At 39.4% G+C, this 15,817-nt stretch overlaps 1 long non-coding RNA gene across 1 annotated transcript in view; it reads left to right on the top strand.

Moving 5' to 3' along the window:
- The window catches only part of LOC149748054 (uncharacterized), a 234,409-nt gene that overhangs the window by 204,190 nt on the left and 14,402 nt on the right, over positions 1-15,817 (top strand). The window contains exon 3 of the long non-coding RNA XR_016395000.1: positions 7,069-7,185. This is a non-coding gene — a long non-coding RNA (uncharacterized LOC149748054). The remainder of the gene's footprint in view (positions 1-7,068; positions 7,186-15,817) is intronic.

The following is a 15,817-nucleotide window of genomic DNA, read 5'->3' as shown; positions in this document are numbered from 1 at the left end:
AAGAAAAACGGAGCTGGAGGAATCAGGCTCCCAGACTTCAGACTATACTACACAGCTACAGTAATCAAGACAGTATGGTACTGGCACAAAAACAGAAATATAGATCAATGGAGCAGGATAGAAAGCCCAAAGATAAACCCATGCACCTATGGTCATCTTATCTTTGATAAAGGAGGCAAGAATATACAATGAAGAAAAGACAGCCACTTCAATAAGTGGTGCTGGGAAAACTGGACAGCCACATGTAAAAGAATGAAATTAGAACACTCCCTAACACCGTATACAAAAATAAGCTCAAAATGGATTAAAGACCTAAATGTAAGGCCAGACACTATAAAACTCTTAGGGGAAAACATAGGCAGAACACTCTGACATAAATCACAGCAAGATCCTTTTTGACCCACCTTCTAGAGAAATGGAAATAAAAACAAAAATAAACAAATGGGACCTAATTAAACTTAAAAGCTTTTGCACAGCAAAGGAAACCATAAACAAGATGAAAAGACAACCCTTGGAATGCGAGAAAATATTTGCAAATGAAGCAACTGACAAAGGATTAATCTCCAAAGTATACAAGCAGCTCATGCAGCTCAGTATCAAAAAAATAAACAACTCAATCCAAAAATGGGCAGAAGACCTAAATAGATATTTCTCCAAAGAAGATATATAGATTGCCAACAAATACATGAAAGGATGCTCAACATCACTAATCATTAGAGAAATGCAAATCAAAACTACAATGAGGTATCACCTCACACCAGTCAGAATGGCCATCATCAAAAAATGTACAAACAATAAATGCTGGAGAGGGTATGGAGAAAAGGGAACCCTCTTGCACTGTTGGTGGGAATGTAAACTGATACAGCCACTATGGAGAACAGTATGGAGGTTCCTCAAAACACTAAAAATAGAACTACCATATGACCCAGCAATCCCACTACTGGGCATATACCCTGAGAAAACCATAATTCAAAAAGACACATGCACCACAACGTTCATTGCAGCTCTATTTACAATAGCCAGGACACAGAAGCAACCTAAGTATCCATCAACAGATGAATGGATAGAGAAGATGTGGCACATATATACAATGGAATATTACTCAGCCATAAAAAGAAACGAAATTGAGTTATTTTTAGTGAGGTTGATGGACCTAGAGTCTGTCATACAGAGTGAAGTAAGTCAGAAAGAGAAAAACAGATACTGTATGCTAACACATATTCATGGAATCTAAAAAAACAACAACAAAAAATGGTTCTGAAGAACCTAGGGGCAGGACAGGAATAAAGATGCAGACATAGAGAATGGACTTGAGGACACGGGGAGGAGGAAGGGTAAGCTGGGACAAAATGAGAGAGTGGCATGGACATATATACACTACCAAATGTAAAATAGATAGCTAGTGGGAAGCAGCCGCATAGCACAGGGAGGTCAGCCCTGTGCTTTGTGACCACCTAGAGTGGTGGGATAGGGAGGGTGGGAGGGAGATGCAAGAGGGAGGGGATATGAGGATATATGTATATGTATAGCTCATTCACTTTGTTATAGAACAGAAACTAACACACCATTGTAGAGCAATTATACTCCAATAAAGATGTTTACAAAAAGAAAAAGAGGGCTTCCCTGGTGGCGCAGTGGTTGAGAGTCCGCCTGCTGATGCAGGGGACACGGGTTCGTGCCCTGGTCCGGGAGGATCCCACATGCCATGGAGCGGCTGAGCCCGTGAGCCATGGCCGCTGAGCCTGCGTGTCCGGAGCCTGTGCTCCACAACGGGAGAGGCCACAACAGTGAGAGGCCCGCGTACCGCAAAAAAAAAAAAAAAGAGACATGGAAGAACTTTAAATACATATTTAGTTTTCTTAAAAGTGAAAGAAGCCAATCTGAAAAGCCTACCTATTACATGATTCCAACCACATGACATTCTGGAAAAGGCAAAACTATGGAGACAGTAAAAAATATCCGTGGTTGCCAGGGGTTGGCAGGGAGGGGATGAATAGGTGGAGCACAGAGGAATTTTAAGGCAGTGTAACTATTCTGTATGATAATATAATGAAGGATACATGATGTTACACATTTGTCCATACCCATAGAATATACAACAAGAGTGAAGCCTAATATAAACTAGGGACTTTGGGTGATGATGACATGTCAAAGTAGGTTCATCAATTGTAGTAAATGTACCATTGTGGTAAGGAATGTTGATAATAGGGAAGGCTGTTCATGTGTGGCAACAGAGGGTATATGGGAAATCTCTCAATTCTTCCTCTCAATACCTTCCTCTCAATTCTTCTGTGAACCTAAAACTGCTCTAAAAGACCAGTCTTAATAAATTAAGAAAAAATTAAGTTTACTAAAAGAAAAAAAAAAACGTAGATCCTAAAAAGGGTGATCAAATCAAAAGTCACAAGAAAAACTTGCAAATAAAAATTGTACCACAATCTGAACAATCTGTCTGTAGTTTAGTTATTAGTATTGTACCAAAGATAATTTCTTAGTTCTGACAAATGTAGCATGGTTATTTAAGATGTTCACATTAGAAGAAGCTGAATAAAGGTAGCCAGGAGCACTCTATTGCTATCTTTGCAACTTCTCTGTAAAATCTAAAATAATTCCAAAGTAAAATAGGAAAAAGAAAATCTCCACATAGCTTTCTGGTACGAAAATTTACATGCTTGTAAGATTAGTCATTGCTTAGGATGGCTTTTCTTCCAAAAACCCTTACTGCAATGAGTCAAGTAAGTCAGTTGCTCAGGGCACATATGTAGAAACTGACGGACCTTTTCTCCAAGCCTCGCTCTATTATTTACTAGCTGTGTGACTTGGAGCAGGTTTACTTAACTTCCGTAAGTCTCTACTTCTTTCACCTATAAAGTGAGTACACTAATACTTGCCTATTACAAAATAATCCAGAGTGCGTTGCACATTGCCTGACACATTGATAGTGCTCAATAAATGTGACAGTTAGTAGTACTGATTGATATCTGTATATCATCTGTGTGTGTGTGTCAAAATTTAACCTCTCCACAGGCAGAGCTGCCTATGCAGCACTCAGTGTGTCTCATCACTGCCCCAAATGAAACGCTAGACTTGTTTTGCTGTGCTTTGGGTTCACAAACAGAAGTCTCGTTCCAGCCTTCTCTCAGAAATATGATTTTCAACTCAGCCCCTCTTTTATGTTAAAGTAAGCACCATGACCAGATGGTCCCTGTTCTGGAGTTCCAGAATGACATTAGAAATGAGTGGGCAGAGGGATTTTATTAGTCATTTGTTGGCTTCATAGCAGCCATTTCCATGAAATTATAGGACAATGACAAAATTAAAGCAGCTTATGCTGGGCTTTGGAAAGCTGGTCTCTGTGTCTGCAAGTACTCACAGGTCAGGAATGTAGAACAGGGGCAATAAATTAAAGAGTTACTGCTTGGCAATCCCAGGTCCTTTTGGCTGAGAAGCCAAGACCTCTCTGGAGCTAGGCCCTGAGGAAAATAGTCTAATGACTGGAAATACTGCCATGCTGAAGAAGGCCTGCAACACCTCAGCCTTCTGGTTAGCATTACCCCACCAGTGGAAGGGAGATAGCTCTTAAAGGGCTGTGGGAAACTGCCCATGAACTGGATCTAATAGGTGAAAGAGAAAATGGAATCAAACCTGGGACTTTAAGCCAACCCATCAAGGCAGAGGCTCCTGTTCAAGTATTCCCTGGCCAGCCAGTCCCCTGATTACATTTCCCTACCTTGGCCGCCCTCGTCTCTGCCCTACCCGTTCCTCTCTGAAGCTGCCTTCCCACTACCTGCACCCACCTCCTCCAGCCTACCCTGCAGCTCCATCTCATAAGCTAATGACAGATACTGTGGAACAAATAAGCATGGAGCTTAGAGACTCAAGACCTGAGTTCTGGTCCTAACTCCACCACTCGCTATGTGAAAAAGAGAATGAACGTCTCTCACAGTTCCAGCTTTCTCACACTGAATAACTTCCTTTGCATTAAAAACAACAAATTCCTCATTTGGTCTATAATTTCCATATGGGATTGTTGGGAGGTTTAAATGAAACATTTTAAAAGTGTCTAGTACCTTGCAGGCACTCAGTTGACATTAATTACCTCCCCCTTACTATCCATCAGAGAACTTTAGGAAAATACCCAGGGTTTAGTAGTATAATTTCCACTGTCATTGGCCTCAATTTTGGCCTTGCTCATAGCACAGTGAAAAGTAGAATGTCTTAGCATTCCAAGAAATATTGCCTTTTGAGTTTTTAAAAGCCAAGTGAATATCAAACTTGAATTGTCTGCTCTCTGAGCTCAGATTCCTCTGACAAAAATCGATTTTGATTGTTACACCAATATGTAGGAAGTAACTAGTGAATTGAATGGCCTTCTTTCTAAACACCCATATGATATTTGCTTGAATAATTTTGCTGACTCTTTCCACGTATATTTTTACTCTAAATCCATTGAGAAGAGAATAGTTAATGTGTCCTGGTCTAGATATTGTGTCTCCTTAGAAGCTTTTTATAAATATCTTCAAGATATGCACCCTCTTTTCCCAAAGAAAAGACACAGAAGAGATTGGAATCCACTTCTAAATATTACCCATTTCTTTAGCAGCTCCTAGAATTTCTAAAGGTGACAGAAAGTCTGCTTTTGTATTTTTTTGAGAATGATAGGGAAATAGAAGCCATTTACAACTGACTAAAAGGTTGTATTAACTTTTCAGATTGCCTTTCCTTTAAAATCTCAGGTTGGATTCTTAAGTGCCTTTGTTTCCAAAGCAGACAAGGGTCAGTCAGCTGCTGTGCTTCATCTGGACAGCGTGTTAGTGTCAGAGTAACTGTCATTTTTTGTGCAATGATTTCAGCAGGGAGCTCTTATCTGTCTGCACACCTCAAGTTTCTGAACTCAGTAACAATTGATCAAGTGTTAACTAGACTTATTGTGGTGACCATTTTGCAGTTTTTACACGTATCGAATCATTGTGTTTTACTCCTGAAAGTCATATAATGGTATATGTCAATTATACTTCAATAAAAAAATTATGTATTTTTTTCCCTTACCCTATATTGTATCTGGTCTCCAACTTATAGAATAAATTATATTTTAATGTGATTACTTTAAAAACTTTAGTTAGAATGATGATTAGATTTTGAATGAAGAATAAACATATGAAATTTTTTTTTAAAAATTGAGAAGGCTGGTAATGAAATGTAGCAGGTAAGAGTTAAATTCAGTGTATGGTAAAAGGAAAATTGTTTTAAGATGAAGAAGAGGAAGAGAAGAAAGCCATAAAAGCAAAGTAGAATAAATAATTATAACACCAGGGAAGCAGGGTGTATAGTGATTAGGAGCACAGATGCCCTATGTTCTCAATGCAGATCTACCCATGTTAGTTGTGTGATTTTAAGGAAATTACTTAACCTGTCTATGTCTTAATTTTGTCACCTATACCAGAGATGACGTGCTAATGGTATCTGTCTAATAAGGTTGCTGAAAGGAGTAAATGAGTTAGCATCTATCACATAGTAAGCACCATATAAACTTTGTTAAACAAATAAAAATCATAATGGCATAGTAGATACATGACACAATGCATTTGTCAAAACCCATGGAAATTTATAGCACAAAGAGTAAAATTCATGAAGCCCTCATCATGTGATAGGCACTTTCTGTGCCTTAACTTTATAACCCCAAAATAACTGGTACCAGAAAAGATGCCACTTATAATGAATCAACCAAAACTAGGGTCTTAACTTTCATAGTAAGTAGTAAAAAAATAGGTTTGATTGGACATCCATTTCAAAAAGAAAACTAAAATTATGAAACTAACTTTATTAAAATATACATTTTTTAAAGTTTATATTATGCATGTATATTTATTTATTTATTTATTTATATTTATATAATTGGTTGCACTGGGTCTTAGTTGCAGCACGTGGGCTCCTTAGTTGCGGCAGGCAGGCTCCTTAGTTGTGGCTCAAGGGCTCTTTAGTTATGCATGTATACTTACATGGGAATTCTCAGAATTAACAAGTAACAAATCAACTTGGGTTTGTTTTAGTATAATTTTTGCAACCAAAATGTATGATGTCATGAAATGGCATCTTTTTCTTTGAAACATGATCTTAAATAGGATATTTTTACGAAAGATATTTTACGACTTGCTTAATTTTCCCAATATTTCTTTTAATCCCCTGATGTTCAAATCATTCTCCTCTGAAGAAGCTATCCTATTACCATCTTTGTCCCCCATGAAGTCCAGCCAGATCGCACCACTTAGAGTTATTCTTTCCTGCCTTTGACTTCCAGAATCTTTTTTTCCCCTTCTTCTCTGGTAACCTCATTTCATTCTGTTGGGTATTATAATTAGTCATTTAAATGCCTTTCCTTTGCCAGAAAATGATACTAAGAACTGCAACAATGTCTAAGTAAGTTTTATGTCCTCTGTAGCACCTAAAATGGTGCCTTGTGTTCAGTCAGCTGCAGTTTCCCCATTTATAAACTAGAGGAGAGTAACAAAACCTGAAATTCCTAATTCACAGGATTACTGTGAGAACTCATGAGACTGACCTTCCGCCCCCAGACAGGGCCATGAGGCCACTGGCGCTTTCTTAATCTTCCCTGAGAATGCCAATCCCTCTGCTTCATAAGCCACAGCAGGGAGAGTTTAGAACTTTATATCTTCCCAATAGCCCAGGTTTGTCAATACACTTCGACCTGCATGGTAACTCCAGTCTATTAACCTCTGACCTCTGAGGTACAGCCTTGAGAACAATTCTGAGACCACGTACTGGACCAATGGGAGAGACTGCCATGATGGGATAGAAATGTCTGCCATGACTTTAGGATTGGGAACTGGTGATGTGTGGTCTATAATCTCAAAGCATGGCCACCAGCAGTTACTCAGCCCCTGATTGTGCATGCTGCTTTTCACATCAAGGAGTAGAACTGATTTCCCCCCACTGAATCTGGGCTGGCCTTGTAACTTGCTTTGACAAATAGAATTTGGAAGTAGTGATGTGGGACTTCTAAGGCTAAGACTTGAACGAGACTAACAGTTTTTCCTTCTTCTCTTTTAGAATCCAGATGCCATCTAAGAAGTCTGACTTACCTGAGGCCACCATGCTCTAAGGAAGCCCAAGATAGCCATGTGGAGAGAGAGGGGCCGTGCAGAAGATCACCAAGGTGTCTGTCATGTGAGTGAAGCCTTATTGGACCTTCAGGTCCACTGAATGCAGTTGAATGACTCTAGGTGACATTATGCGGAACTGAAGAGCCAGCGAGATGTGCCCCACAGAATCATCAAAAATAGCAACTTGTTTTAAGCCATTAGGTATTGGGATGGTTTGTTACACAGCAATAGATAACTGAAACATGGTAGTTTGGACCAGAGTTTTGCCATTTCTAAATTAAAGGGTACTGGTTAGCTCCCAGGCCCCTATTCCAGGTAATCTAACTCAATTGCTTAGAGATTAGTATATTTTAAAACTGTCCATCAGACTCTCCTGTAGAATTAGGGTTGAGAACCACAGGTCCAGGTAGAATCGTAAGTGGATGCACCAATTTAGAAAGTCAAACTGAGCTGAAACAGAGGAATAAGACTTTATCTGGCTAATCCCAGATAAACAAAATAAAACAAAAAGTCCTTAGTCATCAACAACAAGCCTCATTACGTCAGGCAAGATGCAGAGGAGCAAATAGAGAAGAACACAGCAATTAGAGATAAATGAGTAAACCGGAAGATAAAAGAACACTCCTCTTTGTTTTTTTTTCCCCCTGAGCAAATATAATTTTTCTATGTTTTTTCTATCTCAGTCTTTTCCGTGTGTCTGTACAAAATGAAACTTGCCTGGAGTTGGGTGATAAAAGTCTACATTTCATTCCTATTAATGTCATCTTGAACTAAGTTTGCAGTGTGTTTATGGGTCCATTAGGCCCTTATCCCCAAATTCAGGCCCAGTATTACCTGAGTTGCAGCATAATTAACCGTACAAACAAGATAGATAAATAGATAGATAGATAGATAGATATACATATTTTTCTGCCAAGATTTTCAGGATGTTACATTGTGCCTCATATCCCATTTTCAACTGAAATTTGGATTAAAAATGTTTGACAGTTTTTGGTGAAAACACAAGAGGAAGGAGTTTAAGCCCCTCAGATGTGTGGAGTGCTATTATATATGTTCACATTATACTGGAAAGTCATTAAGGAAATACATATGCCAAACCACATCATCAATTTTGAGATATTGACTCTAAAAGAGATGTCAATATTCTAGTCACATCAGCAGAGTTTAATTTCAACTAATGTCTACTGACATGTGACACTTTGCCTGCCCTTTAAACCATTTATATATTTGCTTTAGGCAAAATGCATTCTGTCTCTTTTGATATATAATTAGCAAGTACTTGAATCTAAAAAAACTGTAGACATGAAAGAAAGAAAGAAAGAAAGAAAGAAAGAAAGAAAGAAAGAAAGAAAGAAAGAAAGAAAAAGAAAGAAAGAAAGAAAGAAAGAAAGAAAGAAAGAAAGAAAGAAAGAAAGAAAGAAAAAGAAAGGAAGGAAGAAAGGAAGGAAGGAAGGAAGAAAGGAGGGAGGGAGGGAAGGAAGGAAGAAAGGAAAGAAAGAGAAAGAAAGTGCTGGTTTTCACTGGAGGTATGTCTGCTTTTGAAGCCTCATATTTCAGAAGCTGAAATAAGAGTCTCCAGTGGTTTTGATTATAATCGTTGCTATGTGGTCCTTGCGCTTTCCAGGGCACCTCACATAAGACCACATGTGAGATTGGCTGAATAGTGCTGATTAGTGAATGAATATTACAGAGAAAAGCCTAGAGGTCTTTCAGCCCCCAGCCACTTTCCAGGAGGGGGAAGAACATCCTCTGGGCCAGGCACATTCCGTCTTTGGATGTGTTACTATGAAATACTTTCATCGCTCCAGTTTCTACTCATGTGGATTTTTCCTGGCTCCAGCTCAGCGACCTGATTCTCTAATTTTCCCCCCTCTGAGAACATACTTTTTTCTTAAGTTATTTTTTCTCTGAACTCCACACTGCCTCCCCTCCCTTCCCTTTTGATTTCTTATTCAGCTTGGAGACTACCTCACCAGTTGTGATTAGCCTGAATACTTGAGGGAGGGAGGAGGGCTCTCCTTAGGGAGCAGCAGAATAAAGCAAGATCCCTTCTTCTAAGAGTAAGGAAGAGAAACCCAGGCCCATGTAAGCTGATTAGGGCTCTCTCTGCTTTTTCATCTATTGTAAAGCACCAAACTCTGATGAGGGCCTCTTCTCTCTGTTATTTCATAAACTTAATTGACCCATACCACACACTCTCAGCTTGTTAGGCTAGATATACTTTCTCATATACTTTCCTGGACCAAGTAAAGAGCAGAAATATACAACGTTTAAGTGCAAGTTAGCAGCTTTCTCAGTTTTTCTATCTCAGTCTTTTCCGTGTGTCTGTTGTAAATGAAACTTGCCTGGAGTTGGGTGACAGAGGTCTGCATTTCATTCCCATTAATGTCATCTGGAGCTAATTTTGCAGTGTGTTAGTGGGTCCATTAGAACCTTACAAATACTATTTCTGTGAAAAAATTATGTTTCCTATGTTTTTCACAAGTCAATTTGTCATTTTTTTCAATCATAATAGCTATGATTCATGCATGCTGTGCTCTGTTCAGCTTTTTAACTACATTATCTCTAATAGTCCCCAAAATAACCCTGAAAGTAGTTATCAATATCCCCATTTTATAGATGAAGAGTCTGAAGCTTAGAGTTAAGTGTATAATAATTTGCCCAAAGGGGCACAGTTAGTAAGTGTCAGACCTGAGATTCAAACCCAGGACTCTTTAGCTCCAAACCTTTATATTAACCACTACGTTCAACTGCCTTTCAAAAACATGCATGGCCAGCTTGAAAATTATTGAAGAGGGAGAGAACGAGGAATTTTTTTTTTAAGAACAGGAAAGAAAGGAAAAGAAATGAAAATGTTCCCTATTTGAGCATAGCATGGGGTGGGGATGAGAGTGGGGAGAACGAAGGAGTGGCTGTTCAGAGCTGTTTAAACTGAGGGCAGGGGCAGTGCAGAAACACCCTGTTTTATGGAAAGCTAATTTAATACAAGAAAGCATGTTATCTAGGTGCCCAGTTTCCAAGAATGGTTACAGGCAATGCCATGTTTAAAAACCAGTTGTTGAATCTGATGCAAACTCTACCTAATAACAAGAAGTCGCTGAGCTGCCAGACAATCCCCTTTATCAATTGATGGCCGTTATCGATTTGGAGAAGAGATTGACTTCTCCCTTTTAATACAGAAAGCATAAAATTCTAGTCTGCTACCATAAAATTTCATAAACTTTCTCTTGACCCTTTAATAAGTATAAAAACAAGAAGAAATATGAAGACAGAAACCTACTTCATCATGTATGCACATCCCCCCTTGCATGCGAAGACCATAATATTTTATTCCCTTTTATGTATTTTTCAAATTTCAAAAAAAATCTATATAATTAGAATTATTAGGTACTGATTTAAAAATCTCTGTTGATTTGTATTAATTTATCAAAATTGATGTTGATAATGGGCACTTGCCATATGATTGCTTTATTGATAGACACTCTCTTTAGATCAAAGGCTCCTGACTGAAGAGCCTGTTATACTGACACCAAGCATACCAGGAACCTGCTCCCTGACCTATATAAGATAACTATTTTGTGTTTGGCTTTATCGTGGATGAAGCTCCTGGTATTTTCCAGAGCTGAGTTTCCAGAGCAACTATAGCTGAGAGTTGGCTGTCTGGCTGGAACTGAATCTCTAAGAGCTGCATAGATGAAATCATGGGAGACCATGGTGGCTGGTCAACAGATACTTGGAAACCTATGGGAAATGTAATTTCATTTTACCTTTGAGGTTTGTGTCAAGAAGATCATTCACTTTTGCAACCATGGCACTGAGACATTTTTGTAATTTCCCATAGTTTAAGAGCTTTTCATGCTGCATTAAGTATCTATGGTGTTTAAACAGCATTACAGCCTATTAAATCCACGACCCACAAAATAAGGAGCTCTATAGACACAAAAGAGTAATGCACAAGAACAGTTTTCTATAAGGTTATTTCTCTATAAAATAGAAAAAAGAAAGCCTTTATGTAAAATAGGAATTTGGGTCCTTGGGTCATTGATAAATGGAATATAAAGGGGAAAAAATTTCAACTGCTTCTACCTAATTTCCTCTGTCACATGATTTGACTTCTTACAGCAAATGTGTCTGTGGCATTACACATTCAAGGCATTAGTAGTCATTGCCTTAGAATTCATGACTTCTTACTTTCCATGCCGAAGTTTGACCACACCTGTGTACCCAATACGCAGCAAGGAACCTTCTCATTGCAATAAAAATAGCTTCAACCAGGGACTGCTCTAATTTTGCTTGGCTTTGGTCTTATGAAATGACTCACCTAACGCTTTTTAAAACTTCTCTGCATATTGAATAAATAAAATGTAACTGAATCACTAATTTGCAGTAACTAACTGCACTAACTAACCCTCACTTGAAGATAGAAGGATTGCAAAATTTTATGCCCTGAAATGAAGCTACTTTTTTTTTTTTTAATGGATGCTTTGGAAAATCACCGTTTGACTTCTGGACACAGTGTTTCAGACTCCAGTGTTAATTTTATTAAGCAGTATAATCAGAAAGTCACTTGAATCATCATGTAATAATTTGTGTTTCTGGACCTTAATAGATATGGCTGTAAGAACTCAATGCTCAAGTAATTATTCCAATAAAGAGAGACATAATCAACCCAATGTTATTCAGACCCCAAAGTAACTCACTGTAGTGATTCTTTTTTTTTTTTAATGTAATCTTAAAAAAAAAAGAATAGAGAACTAGGAATTTTGGGAGGCTTCCTACAACGATGGTGAGTTGATAACTTTGGAAACTCGAAAGGAGGTAGAGAGACACATTTTATTGAATCTTACACCAAGTACACACAGTCTAAGGGAATGAGGGTAAATTTCCTAATTTCAATAGAATTTCACTCTACTCTTTAGCAAAACTGAACTAGTTGTACTGAGGGATCTCACCATACGCTATGGAGAATAATTTATGTATAATTTAAATACAAAAATAGTAAAATATTCAGGGAATACACCCAAATATCTGCAGTGTCACAACACTGTACAATAATATATAGTACCCATCACCCTCCCTTTTAAAATCCTGCTTATTAATGTTACTTTTTCTAGTGTAAATGGTACTCACATTCATTTATATGAAGGCTTTCTTAGATTACAATTTCACATTCATCTGACAGACATTTAATGAGTACTTAGTGCTGTGTTGTATAGAGGATGATGAATATGGTTCAGCATTCAGATTGCTCACAGAGTAGTTGCAGAGATAGAAATACAGGCCAATAATTGTCATTGGGAAAATGTTATGAGAGTATCAAGTATTATCGGTCCCAGGGGAGGGGACCCATTCTCTGGTATCCATACTCCTTACAGGCTTTCATCCTCGCCATGCCACACTGTTCTTATCCAGGTCAACAATGGCTCCCATGTTGCTAAATCTGGGTCATGCCTTAGTCCTCATCTCACTCAATATGTCAACAATATTTCACACAGTTGTTCATTTCCTCCTTCTTGAAAGACTTCCTTCACTTGGCTCCTGGGAGGTCACTCTTGCTTCACTTCATGTCTCACGGTCACTCCTTTTAAGTCTTCTGTGTTGGCTCTTCTACAGCTTTCCAAGCTCTGAACATCAAGTACTTCAGAACTCAGTCCCTGAACTCTACTCTCTTCTCCCTTCTCTCTAAGTGATCCTACCTCATTTCAGGGCTTTAAATATCATCTATTTCAGATAACTCCCCAATACCTACCCCCACCCACGATATTCCCACTGAACTCCAAAGCATTTATGCAACGGCCTACCTGACATTTCCACGTATAGGTCCAACAGGCATCTCACACATAACATGATTTTTTAAAAATCTTGATTTTTCCCACCCAATCTGTTCCTCCTACAGTCTTCGCCATCTTAATAGAGGGAAACTTCATCCTTCCAGTTCCTCGGGTCAGAATTCTGGGCATTGTCCATGACTATTTCCTTCACATTCTACCTTTCAGCTTTGCCTTCAAAACATATTCAGAATCTGACAACTCTTAATACCTCCCCTCTTGTCACCCTGGACAACAGTTGTCACCTGGATTATTACAATAGCCTCTTAGCAGGTCTTTCTGCTTTTGTTCTTGCCTCCCTATAGTCTATCCTACACATGGCTATCGTCGTGATCCTATTAAAATCTAAGGCAGATTATTTCACTCTTCTGCTTCCTACCCTTCAATGGTTTCCAGTCTTACTCCAAATAAAAATTAAAGTCCTTTCCACGGCCCACAAGGCCCTACAAAATCTTGCCCATAGCTACCTCTCTGATCTCATCCCTCACTTATTCACCTCACTCCAATCACACTGGCCTCCTATCATTTCCTCCAGTACACCAAGAATGCTCTGCTTTGGGCACTTTGCACTTGCTGTTCCCTCTGCCTGAAATGCTTTTCCTACTACCACTCCCCACTTTCTATATCCACATAGACTGAACTCATGCTTTATTTTCATCTCTGCTCTCATATTACTTCATCCTAGTGGCCTTCCTCAACCACTATTTAAAATAACATTCTCACCCACCTACCCTGCCTTATTTTTCTTCATCCTAGTTCCACCTGGCATGCACGCTGTTGCTTGCTACTTGTTTATTGTCCACCTGTTTCCACTAGAATCTAAATTCTATCACAGTTGAAAATGTCTGTTTTCTCACCGTTGCCTCTCTAGATCTTAGGACAGTATCTGGCATATAATAATCTTCCAATAAATAATGAATTTTAATGAATTAATATATTTGAGTTGAGAAAAAAGGACAAAGGATCCCAGGCAGAAAAAATCAGCACCAGCAAAGGAATAAATTTGGTCTGTTTAAAACAGAAGTGATGGGGCTTCCCTGGTGGCGCAGTGGTTGAGAATCCGCCTGCCGATGCAGGGGACACGGGTTCGCGCCCCAGTCCGGGAAGATCCCACATGCCGCGGAGCGGCTGGGCCCATGAGCCATGGCCACTGAGCCTGCGCATCTGGAGCCTGTTGCTCCGCAATGGGAGAGGCCACAACAGTGAGAGGCCTGCGTACTGCAAAAAAAAAAAAACCAAAACAGAAGTGAGCAAACTTACAACCTGGGGACCAAATCTAGCCTGCTACTTGTTTTGGTTAAAGTTTTATTGAAATATAGCCAGGCTCATTCATTTATATTACTATTTATGAATGCTTTTGTTCTGCAACAGCAGAGTTGAATAGTTATGAAAGAGACCATATGGCCTGCAAACCTGAAATATTTACTATATGGCTCTTTGCAGAAAAAGTTTGCCAACGCTTGGTCTGAAGGGTAGAATGCATTTTGGACATGGTGGGAAGATGGAAGAGTCAGTATGGACAAGGTGGAAAGGGTTTAGATGAGTCTGGACGTCACATGTAAGTCAAGAGAGAGTGAGACAATGGGTGCTTTTAGGCAAGGGAGTCCCTTAAAGGCAGGAACTATGTCTAATGTAATTTGTGCATTAAAGAGTACTTGCTATTTAAACCAGTTATCCCAGTGGCAGCTGCTGCCAGGACTCCTGCCTTTATGTCATCGCCACGTCTGGGATTAGCTCTTGCTGTAGGAACCAGAAAGTGGTGAGAATCCCTTTGCTTCCTCCAGCCTCCTATATGAGGTGTTGGTTTGGAAATGATCTATCTCTTGTGGTGAGTCTGGCACAGATGGCCCCAACAGAATCCATTATCGCCTCTAGATAACTGGCCTGGGCTGATCTCAAGAGTCCCAGAAACACGAGGGTGGTTCTAGGGTAACCAAGAGACTTGTGTCTCCTCAGACTTGTTGGTCCTGCCTTAGGAAGCTTCTGGAATTTGAGAAACTTTGGAATCATTTCTATAGAGGGTGACAAGAAAAACCCTAAATTTTCAGTGGTTTGACAGCTCATCAGACCTTTTCCAAGTTCTCTAAACCACGTGAATCAGTGAGACTTTGCCACTGGGTAAGGTCAAAAGATTGCTGATCCGTTTTGCTTTTACTCAGATTGGATTTCACAGTAAAGCAGCCTTTCACCCCCCCCCCCCCCCCCCCCGCTGTCTTTGGCTGTTAACGATTTTAGCTTCAGCCAGACCCTAAGTTAGGGCAGGAGTAAATTTGGAAGAAAACAAAAAAGGAGAATAAATGTGTTCTGAATTTCACAGAACAAAGTGGAGCTCTGGCTTGTGGTGGAGCTTGGGAGCAGACGCCCCCCGCCCCACTTCCCTTTGAGAACGCAGTGGTGAAATCAGGTCTGCTCCAGTGAAGCTGTGGCATTCGGGTTTAATCTGATAGATCCCAACGTGCCCACTTTGCTTTGAGACTCGGTTCTGGCCTGACATTTTCTGCCCATCCCTCAAAGTGTGTATAAGCAGGGGAGGCCAAGTTTCCACTTGTATATACTGAATCATTCAACTAGAAGTCCATAGCCCTTATAGAAGCTCATGTTGTCTATTGGCTTGCCTTTAAAAATCCAAAGTACGGGTTATCTGAAAACTGATAGGTTATCATTTGAAGGAGGAAGTAGAAAGTGCCAAATAGTCAACAGTTTAGGCCTAAGAAAACGATACAGAACTTTGATTTCTCCTGTAGCCTTGGGGACCCCCCTTTCTTTAGGCTTTACAGTATACCAGAACATTTTTTTTTTTTTGGTTTAATTTAATACTTCAATTTTCAGGAAGAAGCCAGATCAAGTTTTTTAGGTTTTATCCGCTTG

This window comes from Delphinapterus leucas, chromosome 11 (genome assembly GCF_059928025.1).
Source record: "Delphinapterus leucas isolate spDelLeu-1000000601 "Yukka" chromosome 11, BTC_Dleu_Yukka2, whole genome shotgun sequence".
NCBI lineage: Eukaryota > Metazoa > Chordata > Mammalia > Artiodactyla > Monodontidae > Delphinapterus > Delphinapterus leucas.
Note: the sequence above shows the minus strand (reverse complement) of the source record. Positions and strands in the feature narration are given on the sequence as shown.